The following is a 7340-nucleotide window of genomic DNA, read 5'->3' on the forward strand; positions in this document are numbered from 1 at the left end:
ATTCTGGTATAAATATTCTAACTTCATTTATTCACTTACACAATACTTGTACTCAGGTTTTAATTTAAAAAAAGAAAAGAGAGAGAGTGAAAGAATTTATACTTTACCAAAATTTTGGCTTTAGAAAGGAAACTACTCAAATAGAGCTGGATACATGAGAAGATCAAGGGTTTGGTTCCTTGGTGGAGTGTACACACCAGGCAAGAGGTGATCCTTGCTGACTGAGAAGGCCCAAGAGATAAAGTGAGACATGAAACCTTGTGGAAGGTGCTTGTGTTTTTAATTCTCTCTCCCCTGTCATTTATTTACTTATTTTCTAGCTATTTGCCATAAGGTGCATGTGCTTGCTGTGGAGAAACAGAAAGAGATGGAAAGTGAACAGTCATTCCCCCATTCCAAGTGAGGTTGGCCATGCTGCAATTCCTTCTCCTCCATTCTCCTTCAGGATTTTGGGTATGCATACACACGTGCCTGGCACGTTTTTTAGGCCTCCGGCTCAGGACACAAACAATACAGTTGACAACGTGGGATCCAGCCACCTGCTGGCCCCTTCTTCATGTTATTTTTACACAGCCATGCTTACACAAAGTTTCCTCTTTTTTTTTTTTTCTAAATTTCTTTCACCAAAGAGAGAAACAATGAGAAAGCCACGATGAGCTATAAATTCTCTCTGCTTTTCAACTTTAAATTATTGAGGACAAAGAACAGATAATATATTTATTTTGAATACTCGTTATGAAATGTTGTGATTAGGGCTAGTAGGTGGCATAGTGGTTAGGGAGCTGGACTCCCACATGGCCCACCGTGGTTTGAGTCCTGGACCTGGTGGTTTGCCTTTCTGCTTTCCCTCTCTCTCTCTCATTCTGTCCCTCTCTGGTCAAATTAAAATAAATAAATACACACATAAAGTCAAATAAAATAGTAAAAATGGTATCTAAAAAGTAATGATCAAACATACAAACGACCTCAAAAAAAGTCTTGGACTTGTTACAGTCTTTGATTATTAGTTTATAAGCAAATTGGAAAATTTCACACTTCAAAGAATTATTATTATTATTATTTTTAATTTCCAGAAGACTTTGTGCTTCCCGGAGAGAAACAGAGAGTGAGTGAGGGAGAAAGCGCCCCCCCAGTGGAACACAGTCCTTCTATTTGAAATACGATCAACTATTTACAGATATAATTTTACACCAAGTTCAAGAATATACTGTCAAAGATGTCAAAGAGGATTTCAAAAGACTGTAGGAAACATCAGAGAAAAGTCAACAATGATTTTTGTTTTAAAGAGAGATTTTTTTCTACAGGGCGCATTTCTCACTGGAGACACAAAGAGAGAGAAAGTGAGAAATCACTCCCCAAGGGGATGGCCACACCACAATCCCTTCTCTGTTTTCCTCTCAAGATCTTGGGCATGCATGAATACATGCCCTATGTCCTACATGAGTTTCAAGCCATCAGGTCTAAAACTCAAACCATGATCAACTACTTGGGGGTCCAGTGATGCAACCATTACACCACCTGCTAGTCCCCAACAATGCTCTGAATAACAAGATTTTATAGACTAATAATAATGGGGAAAAATTCTCTTCCAGGTTGAATCCGGGATACACATAAGTTAATTTTCCTACTGTTAGTTTGATTATAATGTTGGTAAAGTATTTTAGTTTCTATATATCACATCTATCAATAAAATCTTATTTATTCAATATTTTCAAAGGAAATTATAAAACATTCTAGGTAAGAAGGTATGATTTAAGAGCTAAAAAAAAGAGTGATCAACCAATACAGTCTTTGGTGTTCATGGCTTCAGGTATGCTGTCATAACCTGATAGAGCTGCTATGTAAGTCCCTCTGTTCATTTCAAGTCACTAGTAATGAGAAATATGCATAGTTTCATCCTAGTCGGTCAGCATTTAGGCATTATTTAATCCAATCCACCCAAGGTGACATCAATTGTGTAATCACATTCAAATTTTATCTGCAATATTATATTTATTTTGATTTCTTAAATTTACTAAATCCTGGGCATTTCTGCTTTGATCTCTTGAAATCACCTCAGATAGACTTTATTTAAAAAGAAGCACATCTTGGAGCCAACAAGAAACATAGTGGTTAAGGTGCTGGAATCCCACGTGGTCAACCACAGTTTAAACCTGAACCTACAGCTTGAAAATCATACTGTGTGTGTGTGTGTGTGTGTGTGTGTGTGTGTGTGTGTGTGTGCATGCCCAAAATCCCAGAAGGAGAGTGGAGGAGAATGGATTGTGGCATAGCCATCCTTCCTGGAGGGTGAGTTTTTCACATCTCTCAGTCTTTCTCTGTCTCCTTCTGGCAAGTGCACATGCTCTATAACAAAAATCTCAAAAAAGAAAACAAACAAACAAAAATCCCAACTACTCAAATCGTAATGTTTTAATTATAGAAATAGCCACTTTACCTTTCTTATCTAAACATCCTTATTTCTGCTTCAGCATGTGTGAGATAACATTATCATCTACTTTGAATGTCTTGTTTTAAAAAATACTGGATGCAGTTTTTCTTTCCCCAAATCTAAATAATTCACCATGCTACAGAGTGATCCATCTTTATAAACTTGCCACAGAATAATATTTCAACTATTGTCTTTAAGTTTACCTCCACTAAACTTCCTGCATCTGCTATAACTTCCATGCTTCCTTTTTGTTTATTTTACCAATAATCTTATTTAAGTCTCAATCTAAATTAAACTTTTTATTACACCTTATTATTGACTTCTAAATGTGAAAGCAATTTCCTTTTACTCCAGAATCACTGAGAATAAAAAAAAAAATAGGTAACTCATTTTATTTGCACTTTTTATAACGTTGAAATTGGCAAGATTTAAACACAACATATGGAACTCATCACAATGTTCTATCAGTTCTCTGTCATGGATGATGAAAAATCAGGTAGATTTTTATGTTCCTCTGAGTTTTAATAGAATCTGAACATCCAAACTCAGTAAATTAGGCCAAGGCATTTAAGTTCCTAAAGAGACTAAAAGACAGCAAACATAAACAAATAATCCTCAAATAATTACTTTAATGAAGACAAGGAAAACTTGTTTTCTAATAGTAACTTTCTTCTCCTCATATGCAAACTACCCATTTATAAGTGCATTTATTATAAGATTTCTGAAGTGAGCAAATTTTTGGAGAAAATGCATATTAAGTGACTTTACCATTTTATAATAAATTTCAATCAGTCTTTAGAGTTGAATAATGTAGTAATTTGTAACATTCAGATTTAGAGATTTAATTGTTGGTGATGATGTCTGTACAGAATACATTTTTGTCAGTGGACTGCATATTAAGAGCAGTTTTAGCTTTCAGAAAAGACAGTAGCAAGTACAGAGAATTCTCATGTATCTTCTCTTTGGGCCTCTTCTTCTGAGTGTTCACGTACAGTATCACACAGAACAGTATGGTGTCTTAAAAATCTCCATTGCTGGGGCCAGAAGGCGGCATGGTTGTTAAGACAGTGGACTCCTACTTGGCTGACCTCATTTTGAGCTGGACCTGGTGCTTGAAAATCATACCAGGTGCATGTGCATGTGTTCCCAAAATACCAAGAGGAGAATGGAGAAAGTATTGGCCATTCTCAAGGGGGTGAATTCTCACTTTCCTTCTCTATCTCCCTTCAGTGAACTCACACAGCTAATGGCAAAGAAAGAGAAAACAAAATAACAACCACAACAGCTACAAAACCCTCCAATGCTCCACCTTCTGAGCCTGTTTTTCTCTCTCTGAACCCTTGGCGAAAACTGATATTTTTAGTATTACTGTAGTCTTGCCCTTGCCAAAACGTCATTGAAATCATATAATATATGTCCCTTTTAGACTGACTTTTTTCACTTAGTAATAAATATTCAAGTATTCTCTGTGTATTTTTTTTTTTTTTTGGCTATAGGGCGCATATGTTCACCAGAAAGACAGAGACAGAGAGACAGAAAGCAGGGAATCACACCCACCCAGGGGGGATGGCCACGAAGCAATCCATTCTCCTCCATTCTCCTCTGGGGTTCTTGGGCACGCATGCACACATGCCAGGCGTGCGTTTAAGCCACCAGGTCTGGGACTCGAACCATGGTCGATTGCATGGGAGTCCAGCGACATGGCCATTATGCCAACTGCTGGTCCCTCTCTGTGTATTTTTTAAGACTTAATAGCTTTTAAAAAATATTTAATGTTCATTTTATGGGAGCACAAATTATTTTATCCATTCACCTATCGAAAGGCATTTAGTTGCATCCATTCTTTGGGAATTATGAATGAAGTTATTTTAAACATTCTATTCACATTTTTGATTGAACACAAGTTTTCAACTCATTTGGGTAAATATCTAGGCATGTACCTGCTGGATCATATGGGATAACTATGTTTAATTTTGAAAGAAACTGCCAGATTGTCTACTACACTGTATCATTTTGCATTCCCACAAGCAATACATGAGAGTTTATGTTGCTCTACATCCTATTCAGAACTTGGTTTGCATCAATGTTTTGAATTTTAGCTGTTTAAATATCAAGAGACTTCAAAAAGTTTGTGGAAAAAATGAATTAAAAGATAAAAAATAAAAACATACTAAAACTGACTGCTCAGCATACGTATCTTAACTCCCAAATTAATATTTTATTTTCTAATTACATTAGCCAAAATATCCAGTATGATGTGGAGTTAGAATGATGAAAGGGATTGGTTTTTCCTTTTTTGCTTGATATGAAGAAAGAAGCTTCTAATTTTTTTTATTTTTTTATTTTTTATTATCATTATAATCTTCTTTATATTACATTGGATTACATATAACTTTACAGTGTATTACATTGCTTTTTCAAAAGGGAATGCCATGCATGTCAGTCAGTACAAAGACATTAATCCCCCTGCTTCAACATTCGATATCTTTTCTGTTTTCCCCAATCATTATTATTATTATTCTAATTTTTTTTAAAACAGTCAATCGCTATTTCTCATTTTGCTTGTAAAAATACTTTGCCCATCATGAAATACTTCTCAGACCAATCCAGTTGAGAATACTATACATGTCATCATCAACAGTTAATAAGCCCACTAACGTCCTGCCTCTCTGTTGTTCTCTTGCTATCTTTCTCTATCCTCTTCTCTTCACCTCCCCCATTCCGCACTGTCCTATTCTCATTAAGTACCTTCACTGCTTTTATGTCCTCCAATTTTTTGCTCTCTATCATAGAGTGTGGATAGTCGGTATATATTGAGTGGATACATACAATATCTTTCTTTCATAGCCTGGCTTACTTCACTCAGCAAGAGATCCTCCATATCTGACCACTTTCTATCAAATTCCAGGGTCTTGTTATTTTTTATGGCTGAGTAGTATTCCATAGAGTATATATACCATACTTCTAATTTTTCATAATTAAGTACGATATTAGAAGTAAAATTTTTTTTAGATATTCTTCTTTTTTAAAAATTCCTACTTTATTTTTTAAAGGATTTTTTGCTGTAGGATACATGTGCTCATCAGAGAGGCAGAAAGAGAGACAGAAAGTGAGAAATTACCACCTAGTCGGGGATGGCCATGCCACAATCCTTACTTTTCCATTTTTCTCTCAGGACTTTGGGTATGTATGCACACATTTCTAGTATGAGTTTTAAGTTGTTGGGTCCAGGACTCAAACCATAGTCAACCACATGGGAGTCTAGCAATGTAATCATTACGCTATCTGCTGATCTCTAGATGTTCTCTACTGAGTTGGGTAAATTCTCCTCTAATCTTAGTTTGAGAAGAATTTTTTAATCACAGACATGTGTTTGATTTTGAAAAAGAAATTGCTGCATCTCTTGATACGATCATATGACTTTTCTTCCCCCCCCCCAGAGGTTTTTGCTATAGAGCATGTGTGCTCGCCAGAAAGACAAAGATAGAGAGAGACAGAAAGCAAGAAATCACCCCCCACCCACAGGGAGGATGGCCACACCTCAATCCCTTCTCTTCCATTCTCCTGTCAGGATCTTGGGCGCACATGCACATGCACCCGGCATGAGTTTAAGCCACCAGGTCCAGGACTTGAACCACAGTCAACTACATGGGAGTCCAGTGACATAGCCTTTACATCAACTGCTGGCCCCAATCATATGATTTTTCTTATTTAGCCTGCCTGTGTGAAGTATTGCATGAGTTCCTTTTCAAATGTTGAATGAGCTTGCATGCATAGAGTAAACCCTATATGATGTAGTGTACAATTCTTTGTTCATTTGAGAAAGTCTCTATTTCTCTTTATCACTAAATAGTTCACTCCTTTTGTGCTTTCACAATTTCTGAATAAAAATCTGATGTAATTTTTATCACTGCTCCTCTATAGGTAAGCCTCCCACCTCACCCTCATTTCCAGCTTCTTTCAAGATTTTTCTCTTCAATTTACTGCAGTTTAAATATGTCTTGCATATTTTTTGTGTTTATTTGTCTGGTGTTCTCTCAGCTTTCTGGATCTGTGGTTTAATATCTGTCACAAACTTTGGGCAATCTCAGATATTATCCCTTCAAATAATTTTCTCTCTCTTTTATACTCCTTTGATTCAGTCTCTTTTTTAGTAAGTCTGTATCTTGGCTGTATCTTTCACAAGTGCTTCTCGGCTTCTTTTTTTCCCTCTCCTTTTGATACACAGGTAGACTTGATGGTGTTGGAGTCACATATTTCCCTTCTCCCATATCAAAGCTTAGAAGGGCCATGCTCTGGTAAAATAGTTTATCTTGAGGACAGATTTTTGTTAAAAAGAACTGTGCTCTTGGAATATTTTAAAATAGATAATATTCCCCTTTTCTTCCAAGCGTCTGGGACATCTTTCTTCAGTCATTATCCTAAGAATCTGGTGAGATTCCCAGTTTAATAGCCAGAAAGTGTGAGAGTCCTCCTTAGTATGGGACCTTCGATTTTTAATTTCTCAAAATTATTCCACACTTAATTTCCAGAAGTTAGTCAATACCTTTTAAATGTCTCTACCACTTCCTGACTCTTCTGTTGCGTTTTGCTCCTAAAATGTTATGATTCTCTGTGTTCACCTATCTCGCTACTTCCTGGGGACAGTACACCCCCTGTGACCTTAATTCTTTGCTGAATTTAGAATGGATTGTTCATTTTTCTTTTCTTATTTTTTTTTCTTTTATTCCCTGGTCATGAGGACAAAGTGATGACCTGTAAACTCTTTACATATTATGTCACATAGTAGGATTTGGGGCATACCTATAAGTGCCTCAGCTACTGCTGCTCATGTTCAGTGTTTGTGTGAGACTGCGTGTTTGCATTTCTAAATTTGCAAATGTTAATTATCTAGGAAGGAATAAGAGCT

This window comes from Tupaia chinensis, unplaced genomic scaffold (genome assembly GCF_000334495.1).
Source record: "Tupaia chinensis unplaced genomic scaffold, TupChi_1.0 Scaffold000033_1, whole genome shotgun sequence".
In the NCBI taxonomy this organism is placed as follows: Eukaryota; Metazoa; Chordata; class Mammalia; order Scandentia; family Tupaiidae; genus Tupaia; species Tupaia belangeri.